The sequence below is a fragment of the Mastomys coucha genome, unplaced genomic scaffold (genome assembly GCF_008632895.1).
Source record: "Mastomys coucha isolate ucsf_1 unplaced genomic scaffold, UCSF_Mcou_1 pScaffold22, whole genome shotgun sequence".
Taxonomy (NCBI): domain Eukaryota; kingdom Metazoa; phylum Chordata; class Mammalia; order Rodentia; family Muridae; genus Mastomys; species Mastomys coucha.
Window position 1 is genome coordinate 201219216 of NW_022196905.1, and position 22317 is coordinate 201241532.

Consider the following 22317-nt stretch of genomic DNA (forward strand, 5'->3'; position numbering starts at 1 on the left):
AACCATAAAGGAATGAGCCAAGCAAAACACAAAAAACACAAGGAACTGAAAGCATTGTATTCAAGACATAGAAAAAATTCTGTTTTGTAACATAAGATATAGAAAAGGCTTCATTTTTTTGAGCCTAATATGTGAAAAAGCCTGGGTTTTCTTGTTGTTCATCTCAAAAAAAATTGTTTCCTGAAGTTTGCATGAGATGCATTAGAATATCATGACTAGGTTGTATGTTCATAATTATCTGCCTTCATTTTTCTATGAAGGACAGTCAGCTTTTCTTCTGAAAATCACTTGGGAGCAAATCAGCAGCCTAAAAAAGACTTTAGAGTATCAAGCTTACTATATAAAAGCCACTCGGGGTAAACAACAAAACTTTTTTTTTTCCTTGGGAAAATAAATCTTGGGACACTTTGGATTCTAGCTAGTGGGTCAAGAATGTTTAACTGGTCTGTTAAAATGTTGATAAACACTGTGAGTTTCCAGATGGCATTGGCTTATTCAGGATCATTCAAGGGTTTTCACAGTCAGTCCATAAATTAGAGATAAACACATACTTGATAGCAACAGATTTCTCTTTAGGGTGGCTAATCTGTGCCTGGGATGTGGTTGTATAACCTCAATGCATTGGTTGGGTATGCTATTCCCCAAAGTCGTCTTTCAAGAATCCTATCCTTTTGAAGTTCATAGATACTTACAGTCTCCCTCTTTGTCAAGATAATTTGTATTTCCTGCACCAAGTTTGAAAGAAACAATTTAGACATGGAGCACAGGAAAGCCATGTTGAAGGTAGCTGAGCCACATCACGGGACTCTGCCAAGCACTCAGCTCCACTTCTGCCCAATTTCCCTTCCCGTGTGACTTTATCTAGTTAGGGGAACATAGTTTAAGGTTCACAGCTTACAGAAAGCCTTTTGACTTCCCCTTTCTTTGGGTTTCTGAATACCTCAATTCTGGTCCATTGTGGTAGCTGTCACATTGGTGCTATTTATTAATTTACCCAGTTTGTCACTAGATTCTGAGGCCCTTGTCATATAAGTTTTATCTCTGTCTTTCTGTCTCTGTGTTTCCCTGTCTCTGTGTTTGTGTGTGTGTCCACATGTGCTTGTTTTTGCAGTGCTGGGGATTATATCCAAGCCCCTGTATATTTGCTAGGCACGTACCACTGGACATTGGCCTTTTCAGCTGGGGTCTTGTCAAGTAGCTCAGGGCCTTGAACTCCTATGTAACCCACACTTTCCTTGAACTACACATACACACACACACACACACACACACACACACACACACACACACATACACACACAAAGGCCAATACAGCCTTAGAACCTATGTCTTGACTGGTATTAATTTCTGGTAAGTTAGAGTTTTATGTTTAGATACTCAGTAAATGTTGAATGCCAAGTGACAGAATGGTCTTCATGGTGCTCACCTGACACCTGCAGAGTTATCTTTCCACAATATCTTCTACAACCTCCTATGGGAGTTTTATATTGAATTGCTGTGCATTCTATGTCTCTAGCTGCCAAGATGCAATACCTAAGGTTTGACTCTACTGTTAGTATTCTTATACTCAGTGTAGCTCACAAAAGGTGTGTAGCATCTACTGTGGATGTGGTGGCCCTACCCTGTCACACCCTCCTGTTGTGGTTAGACTCAGTGGATAGAGAGGACAAAGATTCAGACAGGTTGAGAAATACAGCCATTAGAAGGCAGAAGTTGTGCCACAGAGGGAAAAAAAAGGTGGGTGGAAATCAGACAAGAGCTGGGAAGACATACTAAACAGAAAGGAAGCCTTGATGAAAGTCTCTCTAACAGGGCTGTGGCTTTTGGATTTTTTAGAGCTACTGTTGGGCCCCAAAGGTCCTGCTGATTGATGCTTCTCCAAACTGAGTTGCTCAGTACATACATACATACATACATACATACATACATACATGCACACACACACACACATACATATATACCTACATATACACACAGATATACATATGTGTGTGTGTGTGTGGATGTATGTGCCTGTGTGTACACTCATGGAGGCCAGAGGAAGATATTAGTTGTCTTGCTCTGTCATTTCTGATCTTATTTCTTTGAAACATGGTTTCTTACTGATTCTAGAGCCATGCTGGTAGTTGGCTAGCACGTCCTGATGACCGTGCTATCTCTGATCTCAACAGCACTAGGATTGCAGGTGACTGCAGAGGTGTTCAGTTTTTTTATGTGGGTACCAGGGTCTGGACAACAGATGTTCTTATCCACTCAGTTGTTTCTCCTGGCTCCCTTAGCCATCTTCGCAATTTTTATCTTGAGGCAAGTTCTCCCTTAGTTGCTGGAATTGCCTTAAACTTATGATTCTCTGCCTTATCCTAAGTAGCTGGGCTTAGAGGCCTGCATGGCGAGGCCTAGCTTAACCATCTATTATTTGAGATACCCTGTGCATGTCAGATTATCAGACCAACATTTGTTTAGTTCCTATTTTTACCAGTCTGTATGCAGAGAGTTGAATCTGTTCATAGAGACAGTTTGATTTTGCTTTGTACACCTTGAATGAACCATGTACTCTAGAGAAAGCTTCTCAGTGTGGTCCCAAGTCAGAATGATGGGGTGTAGAGTAGTAGTAGAGGGGGCAGGAGAAGGGGTTGGCTTTTTCTAATATGCTATATTAGGGAAAGTTACAAATCATTGCTCTCTGACAACACACAAGTAGAGTTAATGGCCTAGAAACCTCTGGAGCAAAGGTGGCCAGTCACGTGTATGTGTGTGTGTGTGTGTGTGTGTGTGTGTGTGTGTGTGTGTGTGTGTTAGGGTGTGTGTGACAATGACTACATACATGCCCTAGCAGTCTACTCTAAAATGAGCTGCTGACTCTCTGGAGACCCAAGAAATGGCTTTTTCACTCTATATGTAATACAACGTGTCATGTAACGTGCCTGCAGAAACATTCAGCAGATCTTTGAAAACAAAAAGTTTGTTGAAAGACTAGGAATTTTGGACCCATGCTGTAACCAAGATTATTAAAACAAAACAAAAATCTCAAGACCAATCCAGACTTGCAGAAGAGAAAATATTGAGACACAAGGAAATAGTGATAAATCAGTGATTTCCTAACCTCCTTGCATCAGTAAGAAAGCTATGTTAAAGACAGCTCACAGGCAAGCCTGCACATTCACTTCTCCCCAGGCGAAGTAGATATTGCATCATTGAAATTGGGTCCTTCTATAGGATTACTTTTCTCTTTTGAAGGAAAACGTTCCTTCAAATACTCTAGAACACACCCATCCCTCTTTTGAGATGACTAGAAACTGCCTGGTCTTTCTAGAATAACTTGTAGGCCAGACTTTACCTGTGTTCTCCTTTTGATCACAATCTAACCTAACAGGGTTGTTTCTAGGCATGAAACCTGAAGCAGTTCTGATCATCTAGTGATCATTGGCAAGGTGCTATTCAAGAAAGCCTGATGAATTTTAGCTTTACTTTTGCCCTAAGTTACAAGCACAAGATTGACATTAGTACAGAGGAAGACAATCCAAACTGAAAGTGTTAGTGTTGACTGGCAAGCTGAGTTTTTCTACAAGAGACCCTCTTAATGTTTAAAAAAAAGCTAGGGTGAGGGAAAAAGAAAGAAAGAAATTTGGTGGAATAGCTTTGAACACACTGGCACAGGAGACAAGTTCCTGAATAGAGTGCCAATTATGCAGGCCCTAAGATCAACACTTAATAAGTGGGACCTCATGAAACTGAAAAGATTCAGTAAGGCCGTAAATAAGATGAAACTATAACTTACTGATTGGGAAAGGGTTTTCCCCAACTCCACCTCTGACAGAGGGTTAATTTCTGAGATATATAAAGAATAATAAACATCAACAAACCAAAGAGTCCAATTTAAAAATGGTGTACAGAGCTAAACAGAGAATTCATTTTTTGAAAAGACATATTTTATGTTCAGATAAAGGATAACACTATTGATATGGTTAGGAAGCACTCAAGTTAGTGAACTAGTTAAGTACACATTTTTAATGTTTCATATCAGCATCTCCCAGCTGCAGAAACAGAAATGGGCTGCAAGTGAGTTATTAGAATGGAAGCTGCAGGTGAGCAGGGGTAAGAAGCTCCAGGGCTTGTCTGTATATGCTTTTCTCTTTTCTCTCATTTTTCTTTATTTTAAACAGAGAATTCTTTTTTTAAAATTAGATATTTTCTTTATTTGCATGTCATATGATTTCTCCCTTCCCAGTTTCCCCTCAAAAAAAAAAAAAAAAAAACCTAAAAAACAACAGCAAGAACAAACCCCTCTTCCCTCCCCACTTCCCCTGCTCGCCACCCCACCCTCTCCTGCTTACTGGCCCTGGCATTCCCCTACACTGGGGCATAGAACCTTCACAGGGCCAATGGCCTCTCCTCCCTAAACAGAGAATTCTTTACAGAAGAAACTTTAATGACCGAGAAACACTTAAAGAAATGTTCAACATCCTTAGTCATCAGAGAAATGCAAATAAAACATCTCTGAGATTCCATCTGACACTTGTCAGAATGGCTAAGATCAAACCCACAAATGACAGTTTATTCTGGTGAGGATGTGGAGCAAGGGCAACACTCCTCTATTCCTCATGGGAGTGCAAACTTGTACAACAACTTTACAAGTCAATATGGCAGTTTCTCAGAAAATTAGGAATCGACCTACCTTAAGACCCACCTATACCACTCCTGGGCATATACCCAAAGGACACCCTACCCTACCACAAGGACACTTATTCAACTATGTTCATGGCAGCTTTATTCATAATAGCCAGAAACTGGAAACAATCTAGATGTCCCTCAACAGAAGAATGGATAAAGAAATGTGGTACAGTTACACAATGAAGTATTACTCAGCAATTAAAAAAAAATAACATCATGAAGTTTACAGGTAAATGGATGGAACTAGAAAAAAAATCATCCTGAGTGAGGTAATTCAGGCCCAGAAAGATAAGCATGGTATGTACTCATTTATTAGTGTGTATTATCCGTAAAGTAAAGGTTAACCATGCTGCAATCCGTAGACCCAGAGAGGCTAAGAGCTAACAAGCAGGGCTCAAGAGGGGATGGATGACTCTTCCTGGAAGGAGAAATAGAACAGATATTGCTGACAGAGTGGTAGTGGGTAAGGATGGGAATAGAGGGGACTAGGTAGAGGGAGATAATCCTGATTGGATTGGGGTGGGGGCCAGAACTTGGGGGATGAGGTTAAACATAGTGTACAGAAATTCCCAGAAACCTATGAGGATAAGCTAAGACTTCTAGTGAGGGGGAATATGAAAAGACTTCCAGTGGGAGGACACCAGTCCAGCCTCAAAACCTTTGACCTACAATTTATCCTGCCTACAAGATGTGCTGTGGTAAAGGTGGCACAGAAAATGTGAGAGTGGTCAACCAGACAGTCCAGCTTAAGACCCATGCTATCAGAAGGAGCCTAGCAACCAGAGGCTGGAGAGACCTAGGGTAGGGCCAACATGACTGACACACACACACACACACACACACACACACACACACACACACAACAAATAAAATGATTTCTAATGACTTTCTGCTATACCTGTAGATAGGAGCCTAGCATAATGGTCATCAGACTTCATCCAGCAACTGATGGAAACAGATATAGAGACTCATAGCCAAGCATTAGGTGGAGCTCAGAAAATCCTTCAAGAGAGGGGGAGAATTCTAGGAGCCAAAGTGGTCTGGGACATCATGAAAACCCACAGAATCAATTAACCTATGCCCATGGGGGGTTCACAGAGACTGAACTGACAACCTGGGAGCCTACATGGGTTGGACCTTGTCTTTTTGCATATATGTATTATAGTTGTGTAGGGTGACCTTCTTATAGGACTCCTAACAGTAGAAGTAGGGGCCATCTAAGAATCTTTTGCCTGCTTTTGAGACCCTTTTCCTCCCACTGGGTTGCCTTGTCCAGCCTTAATAGAAGGGGAGGTGCCTTGAAACCTCATAGGCCACATTTGGTTGATAAACATGAAAAAGGCCTCCCCTTTTCTGAATGGAGGAGGAGTGGATGGGGGGGTGATGGTGGAGGTGTGGTGGGGAGGGATTGGGAGGACATGGGGAGGGGAAACTGTTCAGGTTGTAATATCTGAGAGAAAGATAAATAATAGTAAGGAAGTAATTTATTTACAGGAAATAATAGAAATTACTTTTGAATAGAAGTTATATTTTCTACAACTATAAAGGCATTTTATTCACAAAGAAAGAGAGGAATAATATTAAAACATATAGTGTTTTTAAAGTAGAAATCTTGATTTTTTTAAAAGTTCAATCTCTAAAACTAGCCATTAAAAGACATTTCAGGTAAAATGATGCAGGCTGTACCATTTTCCCCATATATTTCTGTCCTTAAACAAGCCATTCTTTCTACATGTAACCTTATATGTTCATAATACTGCAATTTTTTATATGATCTCATCAGTGGCTAAATTATACATATGAGTTCATAACTTTCTCTTTTTCTTATAAAATATAACTAAGGTATCTATTTTTATCTTTCTTTTTCTTTAGTCTTTTCTCAGACAATACATCTTAACTGTAGCCTTTCTTCCCTCCTCTCCCCCTGAGCCTCCTCTTCCCTCTCCTCCAGATCTGCCCCTCCATTTCCCCTTCAGAAAAGAGCAGACTTCCCAGTAATGTCAACTGAAGAGGACATACCAAGATGCAGCAAACCCTCACATCAAGTCTAGACAAGGCAACCCAGCAGCAGGAAAAGGGTTCCATGAGCAGGCAAGAGAGTTAGAGATACCCATCTTCCACTGTTAGGATTGCCACGAACACCTCAAACTAAACATCCACAGCATGCACATAGAGGACCTCGTGCAGACAGATGCAGGCTCCATCCTTGCTGCTTCAGTCTCTGTAAGTGTATTCTGTGCCCTGTGTTCTCCTCAAACTCTTTGGCTCCTATAGTCCTCCTTCCCCATCTTCAGTGGGGTTGTCTTTTACAGTAAGATAGATATAATTTACTCTTTTAAATAACTACACTGTTATTATAGTGTAAATATCCATTACTAATTGTGCTGTTTCTCCTTCTCCTTCTCCTTCTGATCCTTCTTTTTGAGACAGGGTTTCACTATGTAGCTCTGGATGTCCTGGAACTCACTCTATAGACCAGGCTGGCCTTGAACTCAGAAATCTGCCTACCTCTGCCTCCTGAATGCTGAGATTAAAAAAGTATGTACCACCATTGGCTCGCCCTTGTGTTGGTTCTCTATTCATTCTTTGTGTGTTTGATTTCTCTTTTGTTATAAGTAACTCTTCATGGGATATTCTTGTCCATAAAGCTTTGTTAGTTCATGACAGTCTGCTTGTCTAGTGGATTATAAGAAACAGAAGTGCTGGTTCGTAGAATACTAAATTCTAGACTGGAGAGATGACTCAGTAGTTAAGATCACTGACTGTTCTTCCAGAGGTTCTGAGTTCAAATCCCAGCAACACATAGTGGCTCACAACCATCTGTAATAGAATCTGATGCCCTCTTCTGGTGTGTCTGAACACAGCTACAGTGTACTTATATGTAATAAATAAATCTTAAAAAAAAAAGATAACTAAATTCTGCTAGACAATAGCAAAGTTTCTCCAACTAGATGATTAGTATTTAAATTATCATCATATAGATGTGTTGAATATTTTCAGTGAGTTAATTAATTATGAGCTAATTATTTATGAGTCTAATCTTTTCACCTTCACAGTCCTTTAGGCCTTTTGGAATGGCTTGAATGTACAGACTCCAATGTTTTTATAAAATTAATAAGAGGATTTGTAACCACCATCAGCAGCAACTGCTACATCTTTGTTCTTCTACAGGGAATTATCTCGCACATGTCAAGCAAAGTTGAGCCAGCTGGTGGGTATTTTGGGGATCAGGCTTGAGGGAGTCTGAGATGAGAATACATAAAACCTTCCAGGAGGTTTTAATAAAATAAATGAGAAATGATCAACTCCTGAAATAGACGTAGGGAGTCACCCTCAAAGTAATTGACGAAAGCAAGAAAATTAACATAAAAAGTTGGTAGAGTATAAAATCAAGGCAATAAAGATGCCCCGTAAAATCCATAGAAATTTCTTTGATAAAAAGAAGTAAATTGCAAAACAAAGAGAAACTCAATTCATTCCAAAAGTAGTAAATCAAAGACATAATACATTTTGGATATAAAGCAGTGAACTGGGTTCTAGTTATTGAATAATCACACTTATTGAGAACAAATCATAAATACATGGTGAGTGAGTGAGTTCCTTGTTATTTTCCAGGAAATACTGTCATGGCAACAATAACTCAAAGCTCATGAAACAGGATACCAGCATCAACTGCACAATAGAGCCATCAATACAAAGTCTCTGATGTTGTCAAGTCCCTACTGTTCAAGGTCTCCAATTCTGTGAAATGTGACATCACCTGGGAAAATAGTCTTTCAGAGATTCCTATGAATTTATCACCTAACCTAGAAAAGAAAATGGTATATCAACGAGTTGTGAAAGAAATTTCAAAACTATGAGAAATGACATAGTGATGTAAGTCAGAGAAAAATGACACTGATTTCTATTCTGCCTATATAAAATTGTTGTATAAGGCAATGGTTATCAGGAAGTTTGCTCCCAAAGACACTCGGAAAAGACAGATTATATTTGTCTATTTTGGTGTGTTATTACCAATAAGTTATTTTTTCTGGATTTTTTTGCAAAATGTTTATGGTATCTGTCATCCTTAAAAAATTTATAATTCAATGTACTTATTCCTAACCAAAAAAAGATTCATAATAAACTAGTAAAAATTAATCTTGCATCCTTTTTAAAGAATAAATTTCTAAAATGGCATGAGCTTCAGGCAAAAAAGTCGGGTCTAGGCCCGAGTGAGCTCATGGAGATGTTTCTTTGTTCACGTTCTTGCCAACTCTGGGTAGTATTAGGTTCTTTTCTCTACTTGCCAATCTGATAATACATGGCATATCTTTGTTGTTTTAGTTTATATTTCATTGATCAGGAATTAAGATAAATATTTTTCATGTGATTATTTTCTGTAGCTCTTTCTCATTATTATTTTTTGCCTATCAGTTACCTTAAATACACATACACACACATACAAACACACACACAGAAATGCGCACATACATACATACATACGTTACATTCACATACACTCAAATACACACACATACACACACATACACATATAGACATACATACACACATACAAACACACACACACATACAAACACACACACATACATACACATAAACAAAAACACACATACATTCACATACATGCAAATACACACATACATTCATACATATACAACACACACATACACACACAATTTATCTGTAGCATTTTGGTTAACTGCAATTTCTCCTGTGGGTAAATCGTCTTTGAAATATTGTCCCCAGTCATTTATTATTCATCTCATTTTGAGTATAATATGTATTTCTTTCTATTTTACAGACATAACTTTTTTTTTGTTTGTTTTTTTGAGACAGTGTTTCTCTGTATAGCCCTGGCTGTCCTGGAACTCACTTTGTAGATCAGGCTGGCCTCAATCTCAGAAATTCGCCTGCCTCTGCCTCCCAAGTGCTGGGATTAAAGGCATGCGCCACCACTGCCCAGCATAACTTTTATTAAAGTTACAAATTCACAGATACGTTTTTTTATTTTGTTTTAGCTGAGCCAGAACCTAGCTATGCTGCTCAGAGACCCCCCTGCCTCAGCTTTCTGTGTGATGAGGTTATAGGCGAGTGCCAGGATTTTTGAAAAAGGTCAAAGATTTGCATATAATGGACTGATGCTTCATGGCAGTTGACTCTGTTAGCTAACTTAAGAAAAATATAGTTTTGGAAACTTCAAACAACCTGGACACTCTGGCTTACTACCTCTAAGTCAGAGGGATAGTGAAATGCTTTAAAAATTATTTATTTCTAGCTCTTTTATTTTCTCCTGTCTCTTTCTTATTACAGAATCAAGTTATTCCGTACTTGGAACTGGGCCAATTGCAGGGCTGGCATTTTTAAAGAGTTCTCAGTAATGAGAGTTAAACCTCTGATGCTGATGTCCTAGAAGGATGTGCCCTGGGCTGATTCTCCTGGCTCCCCACGCCCCAGACTCACTTTCCCAGGCTCATAGCTCTGGGTGCATCTTGATGAATAATTGACACCATCCACAAAAGATGACACACAGGGAAACACATTTGCTTCACTCAACAGCCTCTTTCAGGGTAGCAACCCTTAGTCACTTTCTTTCCTTGGCGTTAAGACTCACTTCAAATGCTGCCCCACTGAAGCCTGTTCTGTATCCTTAGGATCCCTCAGCAGTGTTTTCATAGTACTTGCTTTACAGCATCTCAACTGCACTCAAGGTATGTCATTATCTCTGCTTACAACCTCTTCATTTTAAACAATGAACTTCTTGCAGACAGGAACGTGTTTTGTCCATTTTGAAATACACAGAACTCACATCGAGTTTGTCTCATAGTAGATATGCAGCACAGTTGTTCAGCAGTTTGCTTTAAGCCTATCATAACTAGAATGGAGAAGAAAATAGTGTGTTTCCAAACTACTGAAATGCCTATTAGAGGTAGACCTATAGAAACGGGAGCATAGCACTCATTGCTTTTGTGGTTACTAAAAGCGGTGTATTCTATTGAGTAGAACCCAGTTTTATCCTTGGGTTTCTTGGATCCTGTACCTTCAGGACTGAGTTCATATCCACATTTTCTTTTCAGAGCTGGGAGTCCTGTTGCTTCAGTCAGGAGAGACACTGCCTTGCCTTTCTGTGGGTTCACACATTTGCTCTGCATAAACACACTTTACAAAGTGAAAACTGCTAACATTTATGGAGAGGCATGGCTGGGGCCCTAAAATGACAGTGCACATACTTTAATAAACCCTCACCCATATAATTAGACATAATAAGCATCCTGGAAAAAGGCTTCAAAGTAGGTTATAGCAAATGATGTGATCTGGTAGAGGAAAGCAGATCCCGGAGGGACCAGCATACCATGTGCTTCTGGCCTTGTCCCATCTGCTCATTATGTAGAACAGATCTTCTCCATAAATCATTGTGCTGTACAATAGTGTCTCCTTTATGTTCTCAAAACACAATAATGTTGAGAGAGCTAAAATAGCCTGGTTCTTGAGTTTTACACATGCACACTAATGGTGAATTGTTAACAATAATATTTGGCATTGTTACAGAAACCAAACTGTTGATTCAATAGGGAAAGGCAAACAACTTGAGGCCTTACCCACTAATGGAGGTCAAGGACAGGTAAACACTCATCTTCAGTCTTGAATGACTTAGTCAGTGTATCTAGTTTCTAGTCTTTTGCTCATTTATCATTACCCTGGGAAAAAGAATGCATGACAATTCATTTACTTGGAATGGATACCTTGCTATGAAAATTCTCCTTACTTGGGATTCATGTTTTACAATTTTGACAAATTTATATAAGATTTTATATGTTACCTAAACACACTATAGGTTAAAAATAAGTTTGTTTCAGGTTCGCACACCACAGGAATACCATTACATATGTCAGCTGTAAGGCATGGCTAGCAGATTGCAGAAACTTAAAAGTAGGTTAGTTATTGAATGTGTGGGTACTGGCTCTGCATAAAATCTTTGCAGTAGCCTACTGTATATCCATTTGAAATATATTTCAATTGAGGACTACAGAGGTTAGTTTTATTTCTTTTAACCAAGATCACTTAACAGAGCTATAGTTCAAGTCCAAGGTAGCCTGACTGTAAATGTATGGCTTTTCTGTTAATACTAATGCCTTCATTTAACTCTGTACAAGGTTGTATTAAGTGTGTGTGTGTGTGTCTATGTGTGTGTGATTATTATGTTACCAACATTAGATCTAGGAATATTTTATATGATTGTCCTCCCTCACTTACACATTTTTGTTATTTTGGGGCTACTTTATAAACACCATCTCTGCTTGCTATGTCTAGTTAGGAATGGCAGTACCAGCTATTGATGTGGTATGACTATAAAGCTTCTCTCACAGGTTCACGGATTTAGAAATTTAATTCTTAGCTTAACAGTGCTATTTTTTTTTTTACCATCAAAAGTTGTGAAAATGATGTCACAGGAGGTTAGCTAGTGAAATTGGGTCAACAGGGGCAGGAGTAGGCCCTTGAAACTTCTAGTCAGGCTGTTTCTTGTCTTCGACAGCAATATGACTAGTATTCTCATGCTCGCCAATATCACCATCAGGATACAGCTTAATGTCGCACCTTCTCCATTATAGGTGAGTCGACTATCTACATATGAGGCAAAGTAGACTATTTCTCCATTAGCTGCTTTTGAGATCTATTTGCATACTCATAAGAAAAGTAAGTAATACATCTGGGCACTGGGGTTCAAGTTGTCTTCAGTTTTTGCTAAACTTTCACTTGCTATTTCCATACCCATCTCTATCCCTGTACTTAAGACCTTCACTAGTAACTCACAGGTGAATTCCACAACTCCATTACATCCTTCTTTACATAATTATTTCTTTACCTTCTCTCTGTTTTGTCAAAGCCTGCCTCCTGTTTTTTTTTTTTTTTTTTTTTTTTTTTTTAAATAACAGAGTCAAATTGTTTTGGGGGTAGCATGGCAGTCATAAGCAGGATGCCCATGCTTCAGTGGATTCTAACACATGTGTACATGTCAGAAGCATTCATTGGACTTAGAGAATTTTTTTTTAAAGCACATGAAGTTGGAAGGAAGATAGAAGATATGTTGGGAGGAAACAGAGATATCCAGAGAGAGAATGTGAGGGATGGATATGACCATGTAGACACACATACACACACATATTTTTCAAAAATTAATAATTTAAAAAGAAAAAATCCATTTTTCTTTTAACTTCCATTTCTTCTAATTTGTGTTAAGAGTTTTCCTTATCATGACTGACAACTGTGATATTAGCTGTGAAGGTCTGGATGCCATTGGCAACCAAGCGAGGCTAATGTGCAAATCTCTGAAATTTCCAAGATGGCTTTTTTACCCCCTATCAACCTCCAATAAGCTGATAAAAATTTTTTCCCCAATAGCACAGCAATAACAACCACTATTTATACCTTAAAGTTTAGTGGTTACAGTCTTAAGAGTTTTTCTCTTATTTTTCCATTTTAATCACATGTGTATGTAGATTGCCCAAAATTATGATGTAAGTGGGATCTTTGGTACCCACTTTATAGCATTGCTTCCAAAGGAAACTACTGTCTGCTTCCAAAACACTGACCGAAAACCATTACACAGTAGTTTTTACAACCAAGGACTCCTTGTATTCACCCTTTGTGGCTATGATTGCCCTTTCCTTTCGATTTGGTTTTCTGTAGAAGACCATTTTTCCTATCTGATCCTATCCTGTCTTCTGGACTCTTCCTCATTCAGTTTCTGGCCTAAGGATTTAAGTACTGAAAGATAGCTTGCTGGGAAAGTTTGATTCTTTCTGTTATTGATCTAGATTTCAGAACCAAGTTATTAATTATTCATCAAGACCCTCCTTTTCCTTTTATCCTACAAGCTGATAATCTCTTCATCCAGTGACTTTTTATTTTTTATTTTTTATTTGGGTAGACATAGGCTCAATATCAAGAGAAGAGCCAGGGGACAGACGTTCTCTTGTTGTCTTCAATTAGAGAGAAACTCCCTTTAGCTGTGTTCTAAAAGCTTAGAAGCAGATAAAAACTTTCAAGAATAGAGAGGGGATCCACATGCAAATGAGAGATTAGATTGACCATACTTTAAAATCCCCTATAGTGATTTAAAAAACCCAGTATAGAGCAATAAATGAGATTATACGGGAGATGGCAAGATAGTCATTTCTTTGCTGGTTGGAATTCATTTGGCTCCTTCTAACAATCTTTGTACAGTTGACTTTTTTAAAGGGAGGGGTAGAACTGCATTTTGTGCACATGTAAATCTCAGAAGCAAAGCTTTGATCAGGTGATTGGTTGGCATGGTCCTAGACATGTACGACTCTTCAAGCTTTTATAGCACATATCTGTCAAGAGGATGACCTAGATTCTTCTTCAAGTTTGGTCCTGTAGGACTTGTTGTCCCACAAAGTATAATAGCACTATTATTTTTATTTTGGCTTTTAGACAGATCAGGCTAAGAGGAGGTTTTTTTTTTTTTTTTTTTTTTAAATTTAATACTTCATGTTGCTACCTTTGAAAGGACTATATGGAATCTAAGCAATAAATCATAATAAAGAGGAGTCAGTATCAAGTAGAAAAATCAAGTGTGACACTTTACCATATTTTTTTCCCTACAACTTGATCTATAGGCATGAGAATTTGTGAATGTTAGAAGTAGATTAATTTATTAATTTTTATATTATTTTTTAAAATTGATTTTCAGGGCACACATTAACACAGCTAACTTAGCCAGTATCTTTTAAGGCTCAAAATAAAAATACTTCCATATACATAAAGTTCTAGGTAGAATTTCTCCTGATTTGGGTATGATCTTTTTCCCTTAAAACAAAGTTCTCTTATGTGGATTTGCTATGTGTTATTAGGAATTCTCTTCATGAACCATATAAAAATTTTAATAGCATAAGAGTAACCTTTCCATTGCTTGGTTTACATACATATATTGGAAATCACTTCTCAAAACAATTAGTTTATAGCCTCATCTCTTGTTATTTTTTCTCTAAAGAAAACATTCAGTATCAGAAGGTTACTATCAATTCCATATGAGTCATTATCAGGAAAAGAAGTCTAATCAAGATTTTTTAGGAAATAAAACATAAGATCTCAAGTTGGGAATTTTCAGCAAGAACCATGCCTAAGTTAAACTTCTCAAACAGTTCAAAGGTTATAGTAATATTATATAGAAAAAGAATTAATAATACATTAATAATACCAAGTTCAATAAATGTCCAGCATTATGTTCAAGGACGTAGGTGAAGTGTCAATCAAACTCAGTTTGTTGTGGTGGTTAGAAAAAAAAATTATAGAGATATAGTGACTTTTTTCTTTGTTTTATTGATTGAGGCTCTCCTATACATCAACCTGATTATATGTCTATACCTCTAATTCTCACATCGAAGCTTTAGGGAGGTATTATGATCCCCTTTTCATTGGGGTCACTGGGATTGGTACCTACCCCCTGTTTTGTGTAACTCATCTTACCTACTTGAAGTGTTCCTAAAATATCTCTGAAGCCTTTGTGTGCGAGGTCACTGTGGTGGCATCTTTCCTTGCAAGGAGGCGAAAGGTACCAGCAGTAGAGTGATAGACAGCACACATTGCCTTCTAGATTCCCTTTCTGCATAAGCACAGGAAACTCTTCCACACCGATTTCAATTCTTTCACTTTATGAGGTTCTCTGTCCATTTGAACTGTAGTAAAGACTTCTTTAGTTATATGCAAGGCTAACCATTCCTAAGACTCTAATGCATCCTACAGATATGTCTTACAGTTCATCCAGTCCCTGTACATACTGTTTAGAGCACTACAGGATCATCACAAAGACTCATTCTTGCTAGAATAACAAAATTCAAAACCATATGGCTTGCTACTTAAAATACACTAAGTGTTTGGTAAGTCATACAAAGAAAAGCATATTAGCAATATGTTATTATTTTATAGTTATTATACAGGAAGAGAGTACTACCCTTATGGATTTCTCATGTTGTTTTAATAGTATGGTACTAACTGGTCATGGAATTATTTTTCTGAGGAAAAGCATTATTTGTTGGAAAAAAAATTCGTAGATACCCATTGGAAACCAGCTGACGTTAAGATGTTTATGGAGCAGTTAAGAGTTCTGGTCAACCTGGGGAAAGAATTTGAAGTTAAGTTTGCCAGTTCTGGGGGCTCTGGCAAACTCTCCTACAGTTTGACATTTAGTAAGAATAGATTTCCTTGTAAAACCTGCTGAAGGGCTGGTTTTAGATTCAGGTTGACACAGGACAAAACAGAGGCAGCTCGTGTGTATGCTAAGGGGAAGTAAAATGGACCATTAGAAAAAAAGCATTGGCTGAGGTTTGTCAGAAACTTTTAAGAACTTTTAGCCTCTTTTATATTTGGCACTGGATGGTGCATGGGGGAGAGCAGGGAGGAAAGCAGGCTTGATTATCATGGTTTCAAAAGAGTCTCTGACGATATCTGGATTTCAGTACAGTTTAGCAGCAGACTCCTCAACCTCAAGAATTCCCTAAGTGTTTCTTTATTAACAACAATGGAGAGCATCATCTCTGGATTAGATATTTAAAATTGTTTCTCTTTCTCTCCTACATTTGAATACAAAGGTAGGGGCTTCACAATTTTTTTTCCTGCACTGGTGGGAGACAACAATGAGTCCAATGGATTGAGCACCCCTAGGAAAGGTCTTAAGGCTAAAAGGCCTTGATGCAAAGCAGATGCATTGATAGTCACAGGAGGAAGTGAATGTGAAATAGTTTTAAAAAAGAGATGATTCAGAATTCTGACTCAGAGGGATTTGAGCCAATTTCTGACCTCATCCTGGAGTCTGACAGCACCTGGGCTTTTTGTAGAGTTCTATCTAGACTGAGTTTAGGCCACACCTGTCTGGCCCAGAGGGGAGAAGCCAAGGAGAGAAATCTACCTGCAGTGGAGTGCAGCTGCTCCCATTAGATCAGACAGGGGATCAGACTGATAACTTCTCGAAGTACAATTTATCATACTTCTAATCAGGAATAACAAATTCTGGCACATCTAAGCACTGTACAAGGAATGCAGACTCTGCTGGGTTAGGGCCAGCGTTTATGGAACAGTATGCTTCTGCTTGGTGTTTCTAGTGAAAGCTTCCTGTTACCTATGATTGCTATTTTAGGAAAGTTTTACTTTAAGTTTGATATTTGGCCCAAATGTAGACATTCACTATTAAGGAGCAGATAGGATGCTGGAAAATTCCAAGAGCCACCTTGCTTAAGGTTTCAGATTCTGGTTGTCCATGGAAGGGAAGGTCTGCAGGACAAAATTGGCTAGAGGAAAGTAATTTTACTTGAAGAGAGTTTTGGTAGAGTCATAACATGCTTACACTTTTTAACTCTCAAAAACTGATTTTATGAACTAACCCAAGAAGTCTTGTAACTGGGATCTGCCTCCAAACTTTCTTATTTCCTGCCTTCATTAACATCTGCAGACAACCCACCTGGGGATTCCTGGGTAGCTGGCTTTAGGATACTCTGGCTCTTCTTGAACTCTCAGCATCAAGAGTCTGTTTGTAGCTCCAGAAGTTTAGCCCCAAGAATTTTTTTTTTTCTCTCTGCAAATCTAACCTCCCAGGACTACCAATGATCCTGGGAGGAATTTGGGCTTGGGATCAGTAGGGAAGAAAAGCAAATCAATGACTCAGAATTGCACAAGTGTCTGAGATCACTGTTGATAGGAATGGACACTCCACAGGCATTCCCAGACCACATGGAGACCGACCCAAATCCGTCCATCAGCATCAGATTCACCTTAAGGATGACTCAACTCTATTTCTGCCTAAATGACTGGTCCTGGAAGAGGCACCAGGAAAAGAGCCTCTTAGCACTATCCTTGGGGTCTTATCTTCCACCCATAATTCTTTCCAACTTGAAGTCACGTGACCCCAGCTTATGTGCCTTTTCTGTGTTCTTTACTTAATGAGTCATCTGAACATTGTTAGGCCAACTGAAGACTGGGCCTTGGCTGTTGAAAATTTTGCCAACCAGGATTGTAGGTTCTTGTTTGGGAAAGGAGAGAAAGGACAAATCTTACAAGCTGGCTAAGAGAATTGGTAACACTCAAGGAGTGATGGTCTACAGAAAAAAGGGGCTTTTCAGGGCTAACCTTAACCATTTCCAAGATAACGTGGTTGGAGAAAAATAGAAAAGTTGGGAATGTTGGCATTTCTGCCCTTCATAACTGCTGGAATATGTAACTCCTGAGCCCTGACACCTCTGTAAGCCTCTACATTCCTGGCAGAGCTTGTGCCAGATGACAGTCTTTCTTAGAGAAATTTGGTGAGCTCTCTGCTGCTGTAGCCTAGCAGGGCTGCTACCGAATGATGTAAGTAAGCAATTGCTTTTCTTCAAGGGAAAAAGCAATATGATGTGTCCTAGTAAAACAAGTCTAAGGTGGAAAATATTTCAGTTTGTATGTAATTGTTCATGTACCATCACCTCATTCAGACAAGGGCTTATGTAGTTCATGCTGGCCTTGAACTCATTACGAAGCTGAGGATGCTGTTGATATTCTGCTGTTCTTGCTTCTAACTCAGCCTAGGATTCTAAGCATGTACAAAGCAAGCTTAATGGATTGTGGATCATATGGATTGTGTATCATAACAGACACACCAGGATTGCTTAACTGCAGGGCTCCTGACAATCTTTGTGGTTGGGACTGGATGATGGTGGAGTTCCCAGTGAGATGTGGTAGGTTTAGAAGCCTTGCTGTCCTCCACTAACTAGATGACACTAGTACTCTTTTCTCCCAGTATTGACATGCAGAATGTCCCTAGATATTGATAAATGCCTTGGGGTATGGGGATTAGCTGTTCTGTCACAGATGTTAATAACCAATCACCCCATGGCCCAAGGGGCTCCTGGTCCTATCTCTTTGGCCCAAGGCAATATTTGAATTTTCTTAAGGAAATCTAGGAGAAAACATTTTTAAATTCCACAAAAGAATTAATGGAGAATCAAGAACTAAGAATGTTAAGAAGGTTTTAAGCTCCTTTAGTGTTGAAATGAGGCCTGTTCCTGGATCTCAGGAGGCAAAAACTCAGGGATTGATAAACTGATGTTAGGATCATTAAGGGTGTTTTATGACTGGGATTGTGATTTTAATCCATAATTGGTATTTATTCAGGTTACATTCTTACTTGGAAAGTCTGTAAATCTCTGGCTATCTCAATTTTACTAGATCCAAAGTAAATGTAGAGATTTGGTCCTCTATTCGTTTGCTGAATTCTTAGAAGATCAACTACAGCAAAGCTAATTTGGATCAGCCTCCAGCTAATGGTAATGTCTGAGCTATGGTACATAAAGAAATTTCAAGTCAGTGCTCAATTGTAAGGCTCAATATACATATAAAAATGTTCTCTGTGCTCTTAAGATAGGCGTTGCTGTGTAAGTTTGGGACATTTCCAGTTCCTAATGGTTTACCATGACTTTGGAGAATATTAAAATCAGTGGGTAGAGGATCTCAGCTTTCTTTTCTTCCAAGGTTGGAAATAATACTGTGAGGAGCCCTACTTGGGTAGAAAATGCCCAGTTCCCCTTGTTGCCTTGTAACCACAGTCTCCTGGGGATCAAGAGAAATGATGGGCTATACTGTAACTTTGTTCAAGTGCTCAAAGCTTTGACTAACTCATATTTTTTAAAGAAAATTTCTGTTTAGTCTCAGAGAAAATGATAGAATATAAACCAACAAGCAATACTCACATGGCATCTTTGAAATAGAGAAATCTATAAGAGAATCACTGTATTGTGTTCTAGGGAATGTCTTACTAGTCAAGAATGTCTTACTGACATTTTATCAGCAGGGAGTACCCTAGAGTCAGTGATTTCAAATGGTATGTCACCATGAGAAAATGGCAAATCTGCTCTCTCATGAATCCAGAGAGGATCCCCTTACATCATTTCTCCTACATTGTTCTGAAAATTTGGATCTCTACATTGTGTAGGCTATTAGTTTGACTCCAAGCTAATGTTCAGAGACATTGTGTCCACATACTCCCTCATCTGGTGTCTCAGAAAATAGCAGCTTGCTCATCCTATTGGTCTTATGCACATAGAATTAAATGCCATGATAATTGCATTCATGGTGTTGGACAAGGAACAGGGTTCCCAGTCTCAAATTCTCTCCATTTTCATCAGAGTTCTCTTGGGTGTCATCATTACTGCACAGGGGAGCTATGGAAAGGCTCTTATTGGTTGTTCACAAAAAATCTTTGTGATGTTGGATTAATGGAGAGGAGAGAGATTTCAAAGCTCATTTCTGGGCCAGTAGAAATCAGCCCTCTTTTGTGGGCAGCAGAAGTCAACCATGTTATAGCTGAAGACATGATTTGAGTCACATCTCTGATGGCCTCATCTGGGAAATGGTTGAGTAATATCTCAGGTCTCTCTCCTCTCCAGTCTTGACAGGCATAACTGCACACATGCACATACACATCAGCCACAAGATACTGTGATGACCAAAAAAGATGCAGGCCATGGAATAACTTGGAAAATGGCCACATGTTATGAATTCAACACTATGATTTTAATTATATACCATGGATAGCATGCACCGTGTTTCCTACATATTTAAGAAGCCTCTCAATACAGTGGGGATCTATTGCCAAATGGAAACATATTTTGAAAGACCAAATTTATCTTCTTGTCAATTAGAATAGTGTTCATATTAGCTAAGTTGAGTATTTATAGTCTTATTGGAACTAGTATAAAATAGCTTATGGTGGGCGGGTGTTCCAGTAGACACACCAAATCAATATGCCCTTGTTTTGTACATTTTTGTGGGTACTTTGTTGAGAGTGTATTTTCCTCACCACTGTACTCTGATAGCCTGGTCTAGAATAAATGTTTGTTAAGTGAGTAAATGAAAATATATCACATAACAACTTTCCATCAAATGATCCTCTTCAAGTCTACCCACGTTCTCAGCCACCAGAGGATTTTCTCTCACACATGGTCCACATTTGAGTGCTCGTATTCAGAAACACAGCTGGGTGAAGCTTAAGTCTCCTCATTTTTGGATGGCAGACACAAACCACAGATTGGAATAGAGGACGTTGAAACAATGCTTCTGACATGCTTGGTGATTAAGACAGAACACAGTTTTTTAGATGGTTTAAGAGTGACACGTATTTTATGGGTCCCATTTTTCATTAAGCAAATCATACAAATTAAGAGTGTTAACACACATTATAATGAAGGATTAAGTAAATAAATTCAAATTAAGAAATTCTTGATCGTTGAATTCCAATAAAATTGATTCATGAAAATGTCCCCTTAAGAGTCTATGTGTTTAATGAAAGACACAGTAAAGGTAGCCTTTCTCACATGTGATACTGGTCCTGTGTCTCTTGATGGTTTCCAAGCAATCTTCCCTACAAGAATAAGGGCCTCACGATGAGGAGAAGGATTCTGTCCAACTGATTTGAATGGCTTTAATTAATTAAACTTGATCAAGGTGGGCAAAAAAGTTGGTCTTTGAGTACTGTGCAAGCTACATCGAGATGTTATGAGTTCTACGTGTAACAGTTTGGGATTCTGAAAACAAAACAAAACAAGACAAACAAACAAAAAAAAAACAACCCAGGGGTTGTAGCAAGATAAGTGAGATGAGCATGAAATCTGTTATTTATTGGTAGTAACTTGGTGCCAGACACTTTGTGAGCCATGCTACATGTCATCTCATTATTTTCTGTACTCCCATACACACCATTTCATGCTTCTTATTTCAGAACAATTGAAGGCTCAGAAAAACATGTGTGCTTACTAGGGTTGGTGGAGTTAGGATGAAAACTATGTCTTTCACAGCTGTGGGAACCACATGCCTTCAAATCTGAAAGCTTGGAGCCAAGAACAGATGATAGAGAGTAGTCATAAAGAGTAGGTTTGGTAAATGGATAAAGTCTCAGTGACCCTTGGATCAAAGTAGAAATGTAATGAAAACACATTTGTGGCAAAAATGAACAGATTCCAGGTTACCCAACAATGGAGGATTTTGTCTAAGTAATTTGTCTAAGTATTTTTGTCTAAGTAATCATATTTGGAAAATAAAGCATTCCAAGTGAATACTGCCTTGGTTCTCTTTACTCAACTCACTTATACTGATAAGAGGGTTATAGGTCTTCTCAAGTAAAGTCAGAAAAGGAAATTAGCTTGGTGGACCAAAGATGACTATTTGCATAATCTATGATCTTACTCCTCATGTGGACAGAAGAGCAACAGCAGCAGTTACTCTGGAGTGCCGAAGGGATGTGGACTCAGTCTCCCATCTGGATTTTCTTACTCAGAATCTGCTTTAAGGAGTTCTTCAGGAGATGTAGGTGCCCATCAGAGTTTGGGAAGAACTGACCTACAAGACAACTTCATATTCACAGCACCATCTACTCACTTTCCTATCTTCTTAAAATAACTCTAAATCTTGCTTTATCCATACACAGCATAACTCCATCAAAACATTCAAAAACTAAATACCCTTTAATTTTGTAGCTTCTTATCTTCTGCCTTTCCTGATGAAGTACAATGATATGTCTTTGTATTTCATTTATTTATTTCAATCTTTTCTCTTGTTCCTTAAATCTGTTTCATATGCCCCTTAGGGTTGAAATACAAAGAG

At 38.5% G+C, this 22317-nt stretch overlaps 1 protein-coding gene and 2 long non-coding RNA genes across 7 annotated transcripts in view; 2 read left to right on the plus strand and 1 right to left on the minus strand.

The window, feature by feature from the left end:
- LOC116069357 overlaps positions 1–10427 on the plus strand; it is a 48562-nt gene extending 38135 nt beyond the window's left edge. For 2 of the 3 annotated variants that reach the window (XR_004109996.1, XR_004109997.1), the window contains exons 2-4: positions 7728–7882; positions 8287–8547; positions 9985–10427. This is a non-coding gene — a long non-coding RNA (uncharacterized LOC116069357). Of the gene's footprint in view, positions 1–6622; positions 6895–7727; positions 7883–8286; positions 8548–9984 lie in introns of all 3 variants that reach the window. The other variant, XR_004109995.1, reaches the window with a different exon arrangement.
- Positions 1–22317, minus strand: part of Palld (palladin, cytoskeletal associated protein) — a 393911-nt gene that overhangs the window by 281457 nt on the left and 90137 nt on the right. The gene's annotated exons all lie outside the window — the stretch shown is intronic.
- The window catches only part of LOC116069356, a 166549-nt gene that overhangs the window by 109205 nt on the left and 35027 nt on the right, over positions 1–22317 (plus strand). The window lies entirely within an intron of this gene.